At 46.4% G+C, this 18,529-nt stretch overlaps 1 protein-coding gene across 1 annotated transcript in view; it reads left to right on the forward strand.

Moving 5' to 3' along the window:
• RTTN (rotatin) overlaps nt 1-18,529 on the forward strand; it is a 2,784,523-nt gene that overhangs the window by 1,188,704 nt on the left and 1,577,290 nt on the right. The gene's annotated exons all lie outside the window — the stretch shown is intronic.

Below are 18,529 nucleotides of genomic sequence, written 5' to 3' on the forward strand. Positions count from 1 at the left end.
ATATTTGTTGTGTGGATACCATCCTAATCGATCTTGGAGAATCTTAAATACACAATTATGAACAGTTAATATCAAGCACAAACATTGTTAAACAGGATCACTTAAGAATTGAGCTTTGGAAGGAAAACTGTCATAATGGAGTATGTTACTATACACATGATGGAGGATTTAACATGTTCCTGAATGTCTGCAATCAAGGGACTGCACTGAGGATTATCAAATAGTAAGCACCCTATCTCAGGCGACAAGTCTTTGCAGCACACGACAGAAGGTATGCACTACAGATTCCTTATGGCCAAGTGCTCATGCTGTCCTTACCTAGAAACTCTCTAAACCTTTAGCACGGATGAAAAGGGGAAATGAGTCAAAATAAAGTGTCTGCTTATACTGTAATGCTTCATTGCTACAAGAACAAAAGGGGAACAACCGATTAGTTTCCTCTCCAACTAACTAGGGAGTGTTGTGTACCTTCCCCTGAGCTCCCCTGTTCTGTATTTACCTTGTAAACCTCTGCAGGCAACCTGTATTTCGTAACGCCTTTCTCTTGTAGGATTTGTTGACTTTTGAAGGTTTCTCGTGCAAGTTAATTGACACCTAAGCCACTGCAGTGTCTTCTGAAATGTCTGTTGCTTTTCCTACAGTTACGGATAATAGAGTTTTTTGTTTCGCTTATCTACACTTTTGTTTGGGAGACTCTACTTCTCTACCTGCCCCCATGCCAATCTATCCTAGCTAACTATCCCTAATTGCATATAACTAGTCTTTTATTTGCCTATTTCTCCTATAGACCTTCGACTGAATTAATATGTTGAATAAATAGTTCTGTTCCCCAATAAAAACATCTGAATGACTGCTGCATTTTAGCGGTTAAGAAATCAAGATTGATTGAGAATTATGTCTATGGAAATTATGTACAGAAAATATGCCCAATAATATCCTTTGGAAATATACTCTGTTACTTCCTTTCTTTTACATTTAATTGATAGATTAAGAAAATGTTTTCTACCGGATGCTATGCTAATGAAGCTTAGAAAGGAAGTGGCTTAAACACCCGTCACCAGTCATTAAAGAACAATAGCTATGTATGTATTCAAGATATAGAAAGGGCATTAGAGAAGCCAAAACAAACCACTATAATGATCTAATAGCAGCTGCACCTAATTCCACCAGCAAGCTATTCGACATTCTTAAGTCTATAGAAAAACCTAAGGCTCTATCTCCCCCTTTGCGCCTTCACAGGAGGATTGCGAACTAGTACAAAAGGCCTTTGCTTCTAAAAATCAGAAAGCCAGAGACACCATAACTTTGGCTAGAGAATTACTAATAGGGTGACACCCATATCAGCTGGGGAACCTAGCCAGAGGTAAGTAGCCAATTTCAATTCCCATCCCATCTTGGAAGATGAGATGGTTAAGGTGCCTGGCACTATGAAACTTACCTCCTCTTCGGAGAACATTATACCCCCGAAAATCATATTGGAAAGTAAGGAAATCTTTTCTCCAATCCTGACCAAAATAGTAAACTCCTCATTCAAGGAAGACATTGCGCCTTAGTCCTTCAAGGAAGTTACCATCACCCCCCTCATCAAGAAGCCAGGCCTAGATCCGAAGGACGCCGCAGGTAACCTGCGCCCCATTACAAACTGCAATTTTATACTTAAGGTCCTGGACAAAATGGCCACAGCACAACTTCAGAAACGCGTCAAAGCCAATTCTATCCTTTACGACCAACAATAGGGTTTCCGCGCTGCTGACACCAGAGAGACCGCCATATTGGACCTTCACACATATATGCTTAGCATTCATTCTTGACGAGGGCAAGACAGGGCTACTAATGCTCTTGGACCTAAGTGCGGCCTTTGACTTAGTTGACCATCAACTATTACATTAGGTTTTGGACAAAATGGCCGGCTGTTCCAAGGAAGCATGGCTAACATTGTTCTTGGTGGACCAAGAGGCAAAAATTCATTTGGAGGGGTTGGGGGGGTGGTGGATTTTCGAAGGCAGCCCATTTTAGCTACAGGGTTCCACAAGGAGCTAGCCTATCGCCCCTTCTTTTTAACTTATATATGCGCTGCCTGTGTGAACTACTGGAAAGCGGCAGCGCGTTTTTTACAAACTACGCTGACGATACCCTGTTGGTGGTAGAATTGGAGGGTGATCATCTTAAGGACAGTTCCAAAATTTCAACACTGTACAACATTATAGAAAACTGGATGGAGGGCAACTGGATGTGACTCAACAGCAAAAAGACCGAGATGATAATCTTCGGCATCCGCCAAGCAAGAGCCAAATTAGGGCCAGGCTATGAGTCTTTCCACATCAAGGACACATGCATACACGTGTCTGGGCAGGTTAAAACCCCCAGAATGTTCATGGAGGCATCTCTGGGAGTAGAGGCGCAGGTGAATTATTTACTTAAGAACAATTCTCATTATCTCTGCCTACTCGGATCCATCCGCCCGTTCTTGAGGGAGACCAACACAGCCACAATAGCCAGGGCTATCATTCTGTCCCGGCTAGCCTATGGTAATTCCCTCATGCTTGGGGCTACTAAAAACTAGATGCCAGGTCATGCAAAATAATGCATGCGCATCATTAAAGGCATAAAGAAAAGATACCACATTTCTGAGGGGACGAAAGCACTACACTGGCTCAAGATCAAAGATAGGATCCTCTTTAAATCCTTGGCACTAGTGCATAGGTGGCTATATGGCACTGCGCTGACCTACCTCAAGAAAAATATCCAATGATATACTCCGAATCGTTCATTGAGGTCAGAGACACAAGGCAGGATCACAGTGCCATCCTTCAGTTGAGTCACAGGACTGGGCAGAGCTTTCCTCGCTCTGGCAGCCAAGAATTGGAACAAGTTGCCCATAACACTTCTACTTGAACCCAGTCATCGGGTTTTCAGAAAGAACCTTAAAACCCATCTGTTTAATTAATAAACTTCATACCCCGGACTTCCCGATAAATAAGATTAGAGCATTTTAGTCTTGTTTGTTACTTACATGTTTTATGTATGCGCCCTGATGCCTGCGGGTTTCCAGCGCTTTATAAGCAAGAAAATAAATAAATAATGCACAGCTTCAAATACGAGCCACTTATCCTAGTGCCTCCAACGTTAATGGCTAGGTGCTGCTAGAGCGTAGCATCTGACTTGGGAGAAGACGTACGGAGCTCTGGTGGTGTAGTGCCTGTTAGCTGGGTTTGTCTCAGACTTTGGGGCGGATTTTGCTTTAGCTAGAGTTGTGTCCTGGCGTTAAACCACAACCGAGGATCGCTGTCGCTAAAGTCCTCTCTGCCTGATTCCTCTTGATTCAAAGGCAGTTATTTTGGGCGGGCATGCAAGGCATTTAGCTTCATTGCCTCGCATACTACTTATGCCAATAACTGCTTGAGGGCCAACCATGCTTCAAATTCTTATACCATGACTGGTAAGCTCTAGTTATGGTCCACGTGTAGTCCAAGTAAAATGAAAGAAACAAACTCTACTGATGTTACTTAATGCTATTTATGTATTTAGCAAACTAATATTTGTGTAAAACTGCTGTTTTCAACACTCACTCAAAGTTCCTCTGTTAATTCTTGGAGCCCTAACCCCCTACTACAAAATCATTAATGCTTTTATTTGTAGCTGCTATAAATGTGCATCCTTAATTTTTCTGGTATGTGTGCGTCACCACCAAATTACATTTCTAATGTACACATTCCTCACACAGATTCCTCATCTTGTGAAATATCCTGGCGAAGTCGGCTTCTGAAACCTTTTTCTTAGCCCCAGGTGACGCCATGTGGCTGAGGCATCAGTGCCGTCCTCTAATCGGCTCCATCTCATGCAGGAATGATTTAACTGGTATATATGATCTGAGCCGCTTGCGCTCTTTTCCCCTCAGATGTTTTTTTCCATGGTAACTATCGGGAGCCGTCGAGTTCACTTAACAATTTTAGGGTAAATTAAAAATGCGTCCTCCAAAATTGGGCTTTAAGGCCTGTAAAGACGGTCCCTGTTCAATGTTGGCAACAGATCCGAAAAAGATTGGGACATTTAGGAGTGCGTATACTCTCATGTGGCAGCCAAGGTGGATAGGGAGCGGGTGACCAGATTATGTTTGGCATTTGCTAATACTACTCCAAAGATACCCTCCAAAGTTATGCCGAAAAAGACTGGTGCCGAACCCTCCTTTGGACCATCATTCCAGGTCAGAAGACATTGCAAGAAGAAAAAGAAGCATCACCGGGGGCGTGGCTTGAAGCTCCTGCAATGCGGTCGCTTCTTTGAGAGCCTCCGTGGGATGCCTGTGAGTCCCGGGAAATTCGGCATACAATGGAACCGAGCTCACACCACGGTTAAGTGGATCTGCAGGGGAAACCCCTGGGGGAAGCCTGGTGAGCACGCCACGAAGGACTTCCTTTCAAGCCAGGATATCGCTGATGCGGTATGAGCCCGCTCGGAACAGCGCTGGGCAAGATGGCAGCGCCTGCCACAAAGGACAGGGACTGAGGCTGCACTCTGCCCGCTCATAATACCAAGAACTCTTCCACTCCTCCACATTCCAGGGTGGCCACTGGAATGAGCACGCACAGGCATGCCGACTAATACGACAGTAAGCAATCATCGGGACGGGACCCGGGGGAGTAAAACTAAAGCTACGGATCGTTCCGTGATAACAGTGTAGCGAGAGATTTGAATGGGGGAGGGGCCCTATGCCTGGCAAGCAATTTGTGCTGCACCCTCTGAAGCTCAGAGGGACAGCAGCCAACTGTTGCAGGCCTTTCAATTAATCCATAAAGCTCAGAGCCCAGGCCTACACAGTGACTGCTCTCCCCACCTCTTTTCACCTCCGATGCACAATTTACGAGCCAAGAACTTGTAAGCTATGACTTCCGCTCCTTTCCCCATTGCAGGGATGCTCTCCCTGACCGCCTGGAGCCCAGTTACCTGGGGGCGGAGAGAGGAGGTCGCGCAACGGCCCACACCCACACATCCAAAGAGACTCACTGATACCTATCACAATGGCCAAACAATCAAAGTGTCCAAAATCAGCAGCCAAGGCCACCCTGTTGCAGCTGCATGAGAAAAGTAGGAAACCAGAGTCAGGGTGCACCCTGACCCACTCACCTGAGAGACCAGTGGGCCAGTGGGCTACAAAAGAAGATATCCAATCTCTCTTGGTGAGCATCAAATCTGAATTCCGGAACTGTATGACGGAAATTTCATCTAGGGTGGAGCGCCTAGACAATCAGATGCAGGAGCTGGAGCACAGGGTCAGCGAAACAGAAGATCAATCACTGGACCATGCAACGCAACTGACGGATCTGCAGAGGAAGATTCAGGTGCTGGAAGAGAAGAGCGAAGGCATAATGCTCAAGCAGGAAGATATCGAAAACAGGGCCCGGAGAAATAATGTAAGAATTAGGTGTCGATCAGGCCCTAGAGGAGTACTTGAGCAATCTTCTCCAAACATTACACCCAGACTGTGATAAGGCAATGCTACTTTTAGACTGTACCCACAGGCTACGGAATTGCAGAGGGGCATCCACAGAAAACCCTCCAGACGTGATCACTCACGTTCACTTTTTCTCCACCAAACAAGAGACATTGGCCGTGATCCGGCTGCAGGGCGAGTTGACTTTCCAAGGGGCACCGATGCAAATCTATCAGGACCTGGCATCAGCAACGATACAAAAGCAAGGGCACTCAAACCTCTGACAACATTCCTCCAAGACAGGAAAATAAAATATCACTGGTTGTTCCCAGCAGTCCTCCAATTCACGTCAATTCACGTATGAGGGGCAGTCATGAATAATTAACTCCTTCAAAGAAGCCTTGGGGACCCTCGACCATGGATGAAGACCTCACTTCCGCATCGCCTATGAGGGGACTGGGAAAAGTCCCGAAGCCACGACGTAACACGTGGAGGAAATGGCAAAAGGACCGAAACTGGGTTACTCTCCACAACAGTCATGATTTGAAATCCATGGAATCTACTGCAGATTCTCTACTAGCAAACTTCCTGGAAAGGCCACCCTTGGCTCCCAATGACAAATCATTGAGGGATCTCGGGCCTCCCACAGCATACGCCAGCCTAGAGTGTGCATATGCTCAATTGCCAAATGTCCGGCAGGCCCAGTTTTGTTTTTGTCTGGTTTTTCAAGTTCATTTTGGTTTACAAAAGTTGAAAACCTGGTTGCAACAACAATAGGGAAAGTTTATGGTACCTGATGGCAGCTGAAGAGCAACTGAGCCCGAACACGCTCTCCCCAGGAGGGCTGGCCAGATCCGCAAGAGGCTGCCCATTCCCATCAAAAACTTTGCTTTGTGACGCTTAACATACAAGGCCTTAACGCTCCTAACAAGTGCAGATCAGCACACCAACGTCTAAACGACCTGGGCAGCTCCGTACTATTCCTCCAAGAAACCCATTTGCTCAAAGCAGACTTTCTACACCTACACAGCAGGGTCTTCCCAAGACAGTTTCTGGCGACCAGCGGCTCCAAAAAAGGTGGCACAGCAATCCTGCTGGCAAGAGGGATTCAATTCACGCAGTTGGAGGTGCTCATCCGTCCCCGAAGGGCGATACATTGGCATCAAAGGTAAGATGTTTGGCCAATTACACCCTGGTTTCAGTCTGTGCCCCTAACGAAAGAAAGGAGTCCTTTTTAACAGCCTTGGAGTCCAACTGACTTCCATTCCTGGAGGGCCAGGTGGTGATAGGAGGAGACTTCATTGGGGTCCCAGACCCTCAGGCTGATTAATCTCATCAACCGGCACCAAGAGACTTTAAAATTGCCCTAGGCCTGCTTCTCCTAAGTGTCTGGACGTGGTAGACTCATGGAGGGTCCTAAACCCAGAAACAAAAGACTACTCGTTTTTTTTTCACATGTACATTGTACTTCCTCGCGCATTGACCTACTGGTCACTAGTCCCCAACTCCTGCCTTACACTGACGAGGTACTGATAGGAACAAAGGTGATCTCAGACCTTGCTCCAGGGATCCTTACAGCCCAGATTCACAATCCTGATCGCCCCCCCCACCCCTCTCCGAGACCCTGATGGATCATCTATGCTCCAATGCTGAATGGCATGGCATTGAGAGACGCAATAACCTAAGCCAACCCCCGTCAGGCCCACCTAGATTGCCACCAGATGGGAGGCAATGAAAGCGGTTATCAGAGCGGAATTGGTAGCCCAGGCGGCGGCTTACCAAAAGCGCTGTCTAAAGACTAAAGAGCTATTGGAAAATGAAATTGTGGCTGCCGAACAAAACCATAAGAAAGGCTGGTCCCCTAAAGCAGCTCGAGCCTTGCGCATCGCCCGCAACAAACTAGAAGCCCATTACGCAGAGGAAACCTCTCAAACCCTTGTACAAACCAAACAAAGCCACTACGCTAACAGCAACAAGGCTAACACGTTTTTGGTCAGGAAACTAGCGAAAGCCCGAATGCAGAATCTGATTATAAGCCTGAAAGACTCTCAGCCCGCAATCCGATATTCAGAAGAAGCCAAGCTGTAATTGAGAGTGGCACACTTGATTGACACTATGTCAGCGACCCCACGCACCTTTGGCCCAACAGGAACGATACATAGCAAAAGCCGCCCTGTCTGGTCTGTCGGAGGAGGATAGGGAGACACTGGAACTACCAATAACCATAGAGGCAGCCCTCACAGGCCTCCTAAGAGAACTCCTAAATTCCTTACGGAAGACGGGCATCACTACACCTTCCATGCAGGAATCCTCCACTATTCTGCTGTGAAAGCCATGAAAAGACCCAAGAGAATGTGCCCCATATAGGCCTATCTCATTGCTTAATATAGATGCATATATATACTCTAAAGTGCTGGCAAATAGGCTAACAAATGTACTTCTCAAAATCATTGCCACTGAACAAACAGGCTTTGTAATAGGAAGAACCACTGGAGAAAATATTCAGCGAGCCATTAACCTAATAGAAATAATAGATCAATATCAACTAGCTTTACTCACCCTATACGCTACCAAAGCATTTGACAGGGTTGACTGGTCATTAATGTGCTTTGCCCTGGAGACTTGTCGCTTTGGGCCCCTCTTCAGTAAAATGCTACTAGCCAACTATAAATCCCCAAAGACTGTCCTAAAAGTTAACCAGAAATTCTTGGCTCCCATACCACTCTCCTGCGGGATAAGACAGGGGTGCCTGCCTTCCCCATTAATCTCTTTGCTTTAATTATGGAGCCGTTCCTCCAACGTATCCATAACATCACTATCGAGGGGTTGGTGGTCAAGGGGGACCAGTACAGAGTATCCCTCTATGCCGATCTACTGCTCTCCCTAGCTAAGAGCCAATACTCCTTACCGAAGGCGCTGGCAAAACTAGACTCCTTTGAAAGTGTTTCAGGCTTCACTATCAATTATGCTAAATCCGGATCCTTGGGGGTGGGACTGACAAAAGAAACAATAGAGGTCCTCCAGCCTATATGCCCATTGGAATGGAGCATTTGTACGGCAAACTATTTGGGGGTCCACCTTGCGGCAAATCCTAAAGGCCTTTACTCAGCCAACTTCCCTCCCCTGTTTAGGGACCTGGAGATGGCCCTCAAGAGATGGGCAGCCCAAGAGATCTCACTTATGGGAAGAATCACGGCATGTAAAATGAACCTACTGCCCAGATTTCTGTGCCTTTGCTCGTCCCTTCCAGTGGAAATCCCCCGTAAACCACTCCTTCAACTTCAGAGACATGTCTCCCGGTGTATATGGAGCGGTGGAAAGCGCGTATTGCACAAAAGGTAATGACGGGCCCTGCCAAATGGGGGAAGATGGATGCCCCAAACAGCCATAATTACTATTTCGCAGCACAATTGATGACTTTTTGCCTGGTTAGGTCCCGTAAGCCCCCCAAAATGGGTACTCATCGAACAAGCTAGGTGTTCACCCCCCACTCAGTTCCCTGCTATTCATGTCTCTGGCGGCATGTCAATACTGGACGATCACTCTCGCCTAAATCCGCCTTGAGACTCTGGGATTGGGCACTAAAAAAGAAAGGGCCCCCTAGGTGAGTGGGCCCACGCTCACCAGTTTTACATAATCCTGACTTTACCCCCTGCCTGTGGTTGGTGAACTTTAAGAACTGGAGTCTTGAAAAGTTGGGAGACCGTCTGCAACTCTCCTAAAGTGGCACACCGTTCACCTTTGATAAATGCCGTTTCGCTTTGCCAGAATCAGACATATTTTCATACACCCAAATCCGACATTGGATCACCCAACCACACATTAAACGAGCGGCCACCAGGGTACTCAATTCCTTAGAACTCACGCTACAGGAGGGCCCTCGGAAAGGAAACCCCTCAAGACTTTATGAACTGCTGCAAGACGATATGCTAACCATACAACTTACATACATGGCTCAGTTTGAATCTGATCTGGGTCACCCAATAGACGATCAAACCTGGGTCGACATCTGGTCCAGTTTTAACACAACCTCTAGATGTGTTACCAACAAAGAATGTACCCTTAAACTTCTATACTGGTGGTACTATCCTCCAGCACGTTAACACCAGTTCGAGAGCTCTTTTAACACAAAATACTCTAGACAATGTGGGGCGTATTTCATATGTGGTGGGATTGTCCTGTGGCACAGACTTTCTGGGAGGTGGTGGCCAACTCTATACTGGTGTGGTATTGCCAGTGAACCCGGAGGTAATGCTACTAGGGACTTCAGATCCGGAAAGCTACCCAAAAACTGGAACAACTGCCTGGCTAATTACTCAACTACACCTAGCTGCTAAAATTACTCTCGCCCGCCAATGGAAAACTCGGGAGGGCACCCTCATACAATTATAGTGGGCCAAGATCTGGGACATCTTGGTCGCGGAAAAGGTCACGGCGGCTAAGGATGGAACGCTTCACTGTTTCAGACATTTGGGCCCAATACTGGAATATGACCAAGTCTCCCCAGCACAAACATACCAACCACGGCTGGCGAACCATTCCCTTAGACCCAAGTGATGCTAACACAATCGCAGTAACACCCCCACCCCCTTTTCTCTAATCCCCTGTTGGGCCTTGCCACCCCATGGAAGGGGCCCTATGCGACAGATGATCTGTGATGGGAGGTCGATGGATTCATTGTTCTCCTACTGCAAAAACTGCTAGAGGTGTTGCTTGAGGTTGGAAGAGCCAGACAAGAAAGATAAGCAACCTTTATTTTCAACTTCTAAGGAATGCAAGGCATTTAGGGAGTCTGTGTACAATATTTGAGCAGACCCTTGCAACTCACTCCTCCTAAAGAGAAAGACAAAAGCTCCTGCATCCATTTTAGTTCGGGCCTGGGCTAATTTCTTTCTTTATTTTTAATAAGGCAGACTCCAGTGTGACACCGGTGCTGTCAACGCCAATGACTTTGGAGCCTTCATCCTGGCCCTGTGCTGATCAAAACCTGTGACCACTGTCTCAAAGCCGCCATTTTGTTTTGAGCCAATGACTACAGAGCAGACTGTGCAAAGACATCAGACATTGCATTGCGGTAGAACCGGTGTCTGATCCGTTCAGTTTATTCAAAGATACATTGGAACCGGACCACTGCATGTAGAAGCCTCTACATAGGCAGCTCAAAATAAAGTATTTACTGACAATTTTGAAGATGAGCAAAAGGCACCAATTTCTGGATTGCAAATATCATCTGATGTACCCAAATCATCTTGGCTGGATAAGCTAGTGGTTGATTAATCCATAGACTTGTCAGTGCCGCTAAGGAAAGACCTTTCGAAGGCAAGTGGTCGAGAAACATCTCCTGATTCCGAGATTGGACAAGACCTTGCTTCTGCTCAGAGTCCAACTTTGGGTCTTATGGAACTGGAGTGTACAATGTGATTCATATTTTAAATTGGTTATCAACATATACATCTGATGTCAACATATGAAGAGGTACCTCTCCACGCAACTATTGATATTGTGATGCCAAGGGCACCTAAAATAAACTTTTTGGAGATGTCAGAAATGTGAGATGAGAATAAGAGAGTGGAGTCAACAATAACCCCAAGGTTTCTTGCCACGCAGGTGGGTGCGGGCACAGGGCCAAGGGAGGCCAGCCAGAGTGAAAGTGGGAAAGCGGGAGCAGGGGTCCCAATGCGAACAATCTCAGTCTTACTGGCATTGAGTCGGAGGTTGTTTGCAGCACACCATGACTGAATAGCGGACAGACATTGAGATATGAGTGAGGAGGAACAGGTGGCTGAGGGTAGCCTGATAGATAGTTGCGTGTCATCCGCGTAGCACTGGAAGTTAGAGGTGAAAGTGGCAATCACACGTGCTAGGGTAGCCATATAGCCGTTGAAGAACCAGGGGGATAGGTTAGATCCCTGGGGAACGCCACAGGTTGAGAGAGGTATAGTCGAGAGAAAGTTAGGTTTGTCAGTTTACTGCTTTAGGAAATGGAGTTTTAGACCTTACGTTTTCCCTCCTAAAGGTAGAGTGATGTTTCAATGCCAGCAACCACAACATAAACAGCGATTCTCCAGACACTACAGGTAGGGCCGTGCCTAAGCAAAAAAAAATCTGCTTCAGTCCCATTTGAACCTCAAGCTGAAAAATCACTTTACTCTGCCGTCTTGATACACCACAAGTCTCCTGTGGGAGCTGGGAGTTGATTCTTCAAAAAAGTCTGGCAGCAGATTGCAACAGAACGATGGCTCTTACATTTGGTAGAACATGGTTACTGCCTCCCTTTTTTGGAAACCTCTCTCCAAATCCCTATACTTTTCCTTTGCCTCTTTTCCTCGTAGAAGAAATAGCTCAGTTCCTGCTGAAGGGATTGATGGAACGAGTTCCAGCAGAAGTAGTCTGGAAAGGCAGGTTTGAAATGGATTCCTTCCTCCCACAGATCCCTCATCTATGATATTCTATCTCCAGCGACAGCTATCTTGGTAAACCTTTTTGCGACCAGGAGGCACAGCATGGCTCGCCTTCAGTACCGATCAGCACTTCTATGCGCCCCAGGCAATGTCAGGTCCAGTATATGTGGAACCGGTGAACCCCATTACCTCAGTTCCTTTTTTCTGCACACACTGTATGCTTGAGAACACTGATAGTATTTTATTCATCATGCCTAACCCCGTTGAGGCCTCTGCCTCAAGCCCTTTGTGGACTGTGGGAGACCGATATCTGTTGCCTATGCCCTCAGCATCTGTTTACACTGCCTGTTGGAGGGACACGATCCGCAAGACTGCGGGTTGTGTTATCCATGCACCCCAAGGTCTTAAGGGAGCCTGCCACAAAACTCTTTATCTTTTGACACTTGAGTGACAAAAGGAATCTTTCAAAATCGCTGGGTATGGAGCACAGCAGAGAAGAAGACTGTTTCCTTACCCAGAAAGAACAGAAAAAGTGCAAGTGGTCCTGCTCCCCAAGTAGATCTTCGAGATACCATTCTTCTTCTTTGAAGAAAAGTCGTCCCAATCAAGGAACTCCTCAGAGGACTTGCCCGCAGGTGCTGTTTCCCACCCATTTCTCGACTCCAGGCACAGGAAGAATTTCAGCTAAAGAAGCGTCACATATTTGTCTTGTTCCTGGTGGCTTTGGCCTCCACACTGGCCACATTGATGGGGCCCCCTGTGCTTGAAAGAGCTGGCAGTGACCACTCGCAAGATCAAAGTTGCCTGACAACGGGCTCCGACATGGACTGCCACCATGCTGCATTGAGCTCCCTATGCCAGATTTCCTTGAGCCTGCACTGAACCGGCTTCCAATGGGCAAATCTATGTCATACATGTTCAAAGACTTTGATGAGGATGCCGATCCCATCCCATCCCATTTGGACAAGAACAACAATGCTCCAGGGAATTGTGATGAATCTGACGATGTCATCACTCCTTTCCCAGAGGTAGCCTCACCATGTGGCCAGGGGATGGCAGCCGCTACCTGATTCAGACCCTGGGGGTGGAGGTCCACATGGGGAGAGGAGACCTTCAGGGGGGGGGTGACACGACATTGTCAGATAGGAACACATATACCCCTTTCCATTTATAGTGATATTCCCCTCATATCTCAAGCCTTTATTGCTTACTCTGATTGTTCCCTTCCACTACGCACAATACCTACTAAAAATCATGGTAGTAAAACACCCAAAACTCCCTGTCCTTCCTATATGTATGGAAACACTGGGACAAGGAGGCTAAATGGAGCAATGAAGATCCATGAATGCAAAAAGCACAAGATGCGCTCTAGTCATTATGAACGTTTCATAGGTGTCGGGACATTTAAAACCCCCATCTACCATGGCTGAGCGAGACGCTGCCTGGAGGAGTCCCATGAAGCCGAGAACGCAGAGAGGGAAGGAAAGCGAGAGGGACATCCGAGGCTTTGGACCTCCTGGACACGCTGCCCAAAGCAACCTTACGGCCAACCTCCAGCTTGTTTGTGGCTGGGGAACAATATCCCAACAGAGAAAAGAGACAGCCGGGCCCGAGAACCCAGACGTGGGTGGAGAGCGGAGTGAGAAGCAAGCAGTAGAGAAGCTGCCGACAGCAGAATGCACCCAAACGCCACTGCCCGGACAGAAGGAGGCACCTCTCCCGGAGTGCTACATGCCACAGAAACAGGTACGCGGGCTAAGAGAAGGGTGCTGTAGGTCCGGGAGGTTACGGGAATCGCTGAGCAAATGAGAGTAACAGGTCGATTGACCCTAGGGGAGAAACCAAACCAAATGAAAGCACACCCAGGCTTGGCAAAGAGGGGCGCCATGTCGTTGTAACAGAAATAGTGGCAGGCTCAAAACTTAATGTTTGCCTAAGTACTTTTATGAACATTGTATGAAGAAGTCCTGGTAGAAGAGTATACCAGGCAAAGTCCAGTGTGTGAATCTAGTATATAAAGTGAACTGTATGGAAAGTTCTGGCAGGGGAGTACACCGGGCAAAACAAAGTTGGTGAATCAAGTACATAAAGTGAACTGTTTGGAAAGTCCTGGCAGCAGAGTATACAGGCAAAGCAAAGTTTGTGAATTAAGTGCATAAAGTGAACTATACAAGAAAAGCTCTGGCAAGAGAGTACACCATGCCACGCCAAGACTTTAAGTTACAATGAATGTGGAGAAGAACCTGCCAGGGGAGAACACCAGGTATTCCATACAGCTGGGACTTGCATCATATTTAAATTGTTTATTGACCAAAGAACCCCAAGGAAGATCCATGCCCTTAGGAGTTTGGAAGTTTCTTTAACAGACCATGGGAAGGGAGAACATTTCCCCAAACGCGGTCTATATAGAACTTTTGTTTTGTTGAACTGTTATGCTGCTCAAGAGAGACCTGTGAAGGAAGCCATTCCCTGGATCTGAGAGTGGTATCCATTAGGAACTTTTGTGTTGAATTATATCTTTCTTTGAACATTTGTGCAACTTTTATTATCCTTAACACTCTAGAGCTACTGTAGAATGTGAAGGCTAGAATAGGACTTCAGACAACAGGACACTTTCTTTTCGGACATCTTGACAAAGGACAGACCCTTAGTTTTGGTTGAGGTAGGGAAAATAACTCCTAGAGTAGGAACAGTGAGGCATTTTCCAACCTCCCCAACCCCCATCCTTTTAGTTAGTAAAAGTTTATAACCAAAACATGAGTCCTCTGTGTCCACCACTCATTCCTGGCTCCTCACAGAGTTTAGAGGCTTTCCATAGGAATTCTGTGACATGGGAGGGGGATCTGATGGACCTAGCGTCCAATTTGATCATCCTTCTGGCACCGACTTGTTGAATCCTCATGCTTCCTTGTGGAAGATGGCCAGAGTGGTGGACATAGTGGATTTGTGGGCACCCACCAAACTTTAACGTTCAGTTTGAGTTGAATGACATTCTGGAAGAGATCCCTCAAAAAGAGATTTTACTTCCCTTCAACCCGGTAGCGTGGAAGCCCCGGTGTTACAGGTCTGTGAGAAGCCAGCCTTTGTCCCTGCGGTGGGCTGAAACCTGGCCAAGAAACACCACCTGGCATACTCTGGTCCAGCTGTTCTCTCCACCTATGCCTCCCAGAAGCCACAACAGCCAGCCCAAATATTTGTGTTCTATTTTATTGAGCTTTATTTATTGAGTAAGGCGCTTTATACAACAGAATTGTGTTTCAAAGCGACACAAGGATAAATGGGAAGGGAACAGGGGAAATATTACAAATGGCAAAAACAGTAATATACTATAATTGTCCTATTAGGGCATTGAAGAGAAGTGCAGGGGGGTGTTGTGAGGGTAAGCAGAGGAGTGGACAAGTGCTGGAGGAGAGATTGGGAGCAAACTGCTAAGGGGAGACAAGGAGGAGAACTTCAGGGTAAGTGCTAGTAAATGTGCCTCAAAGGTGGTATGTGGAGCCGCAAAGTGCAGTATGGGTGAGGGGTACTGGGATCCAGTAAGATTCATGAGGAACAGGCCACCGGTCACAGCAGCAGTGGGGTGATTAGCAGGGGAGGCAAAGAGATAGAGAAGAGCAGAATTCTGATTAGTTTCCAGAACTTCAGGAGGTCCGGCTCAAGTCTGAGAGGGGTAGGGAGGCTGTTCCAAAGGGCGGCACCAGCCGAGGAGAGGGAGACCTGCCCCCCACTCTCTGCTTGAAGAAGCATTTATCCGTCAGGGAATTTAAATTAGAGGAGCGTAGGGCTCTAGCAAGGGAGTGTTTGGAGAGGGAAAGTTGGCTATAGTGTGGCCCAGGCCCCAGAAGGCCTTGTGGATGATGCAGAGGGTCCTCAATTTAATCCATGCAGCCACCAGAAGCAAGTGAAGAGATTTTAGGGCCGCGGTCCCTGGGCTTGAGGCCCTATTCAGGAAGAAAGAGGGAGGTTAAGAAAGAGGCTGTTACAGTAGTCCAGCCTGGAGAGTACCAGAGCTCTGGAGACATTGAGCTTCTGGGGGAAGGTGAGAAAAGGAAAAATGCCTCTGAGGAGCTGGAAGTGGTACTACTTAGTAAGGTCCATGATGTGTGGGTGACGGACAGAGCGGAGTCCAAGATGACCCCAAGGTTTTTGGCCTCACAGGATGGAGGGGTAGGTGGCCCAAAGAGGGTGGCCAGAGGGTAGGAGGAAAAAAGGGCACCGATGTCCTGATGAGGAAGATCTCTGTTTTACTGGTGTTGAGAGATAATTCACTGCACACTATGCCTGAATGGCAAACAGTCAGGGATGAGAGAGGATGAAGAGTGGGAAGTAAAGGGAAGATTGAAGGAAAGCTGTGCGTCATCGGCATAAGACTGGATATGAGAGAAAGAAGAGATCAGGTGGGCAAGGGGGGGTGAGGTAGGTAACGCGCTTCTAGCAAGTCGCTTCCCAAGTCGCTGTTAAGCTGCTTAGACTGCTTGGCGCGACGCGATGTGGGTAAGCGTTAGGGTGACACTGTTGTTGTCTGTCTAAAAGGTAGCTTCTGCTGTATGTGGAAATTGCTCACAGTGTTTGTTGAGTACTTGATACTGTGGAACTTTGAAATATCAAGTGGAGCGGGAGCAATAGTTAATTGTACTCTGTGTGCTCTGAACTCAGTGCAGCGCAGCTCTCTCAAAGAGCAGATCTGTGAGTAAAAAAACAAATGTGCAATCGCCTGTTACCGAAGCTGTACACTAATGTGATATTGAGGCGACAAGGCATGAACAACACATTTGATCGGGTTAACTTGCTAAATTGATAATGGATTACTGATAATTGGAAGTCGCTAAGTGTATATCAGCGTTTATGTAGTCCAGTAGAGGGATTCCGTAAAGGCTTAGTTGTTGTATGTGGTTGTTAGCAATCAAGTAAGTAAAGCAAGGTATTCTAGCCAAATGACACATACAAAATGTGAGTGGTGGTAACATGGTACCTTTTGCCATTAATGGACTACTAGGTTAGCGCAACACTTGAATGTCACATGAAAATACCGAAGTCTAAAAACAATGGTGAGTGCTGTTGAATTCCACTCATTCTGTTGAAGTATTGTTACTGTCATACATAAGCATAGTCTCGTTTGGCTGATCTGGTAGATCTGTATTAGGAGACGCTTAATATAATATTGTGTTATGAACGGCTGACAAACGGCGAGATGTTAGAGTAATTTGCTTGCTAGACCCCGTTGTAACTAGCACATGTTATCTCGTGTCACTTTGAATTGCCCTGAGCAAGAAGGGACGGTAGAGTTTCTAACTTAGCAATAGGCCTGTGGCCCCCTGTATATGTAATCATGGGTGATCGCCTGGTCGATCAGAGTCCACATAAATTACTAAGAGGGAGACGTATATTTCTACCTAAAGTAATTACTCAATCCAAGACACAGGGGATGACCTGCAAACAAATGACAGAATACTTTCCCAGAATACCATCGCCATCCTTACCCTTAGAAAGCTCAGCAGCAAGAGAATTAGCGGCAGACCTAACAAATGAATTAGGCTGTGTTAGCTCAAAGCTATTGGTTGATGTGATCTGTGGTGTCCCAAAGCAAACCATATTGGTGAGCACTAGTACCCTAAGTTCAGAGGCTGCCAATTGTGTGGATGTTTGTGAATGCATTTGAGAACCCTAGAGTACACCTATGAAGGTTCTATCGAATTCTGGGAGCTCCTTGATGGGAACACAAGCCACAAAAAAAACGATACTAACCCTAGTACTCTTGCCAGTTTATGTGGCCAGAGCAGTGGTGTGTTACAAAGAAGTATGGCATATAATGCACATGATATTCATGCTATGTTTCCCAATAGTGCTGTATGCTGTCCACAGTCCATAGAAGCGATTATTGATCTTTCTAGTTGTGAGCTAGTGGTTCACGAGGTTCAGTTTCTTGGTAATAACCAGGGAATGTCCTTTTCCGAGTCATCCTCTACCCCCAAAGCTAGTCGAGCAATTATTTAATGCTCCACTCTCATTAGGATGTACCCCGACTTTGAATCATGTGACAGCAATATGTGATACCGGTGTGAAATACCTAGAAACAGGTACTACTGATAATCAGGTCATCATATAATATGAAAGAACTAAGGCAGTAGCTGACCCGAGTGAGAGCGTGAATATGAGTATTAATGATAAGTGTCTTCAAGTGAAATGTTTGATGCATTTGAAAATCTATTAACACTAGTGGCTAAATGTGAGCATTTGGAAACGAAAATGGATGTATAATCCCTACTGATGCACAAAAGCCTGAATACGCGTTCTAAGACAGTATGTGAACGTGGCACGAGCATGTTCGTGCCGCCAACCGCTGTGCAAGAGAATACAGACACACAGGTAGAGATCAAGAAATCTCTTAAGGCAAACAAAAAGGCGTGTAAAAGTAAAGAATAGTGGCAATATATCCACGGTTAAGAAAAGGCCCTCACCAGCTAATACTAATAAGGTCAAATTACGCAAACATACTATGAATCTGCGTAAAGCTGTGATTCTTTCTACAGAAGCTGATAAGGTGTCCCAACCCCAATTAGTAAATTCATCATCATAAGGTGAGTTAGATGCAATGAATAAGAGTGTTGCCTAACACACAATTACCTCATCACTTGAAGTGAGTACTTTGAACCCACGCATTATGCACGAAGTATGGGTAGAGCCCTCTGCTCACCCA

Source organism: Ambystoma mexicanum, chromosome 5q (assembly GCF_040938575.1).
Source record: "Ambystoma mexicanum isolate Mex_15411 chromosome 5q, UKY_AmexF1_1, whole genome shotgun sequence".
Classification (NCBI taxonomy): domain Eukaryota; kingdom Metazoa; phylum Chordata; class Amphibia; order Caudata; family Ambystomatidae; genus Ambystoma; species Ambystoma mexicanum.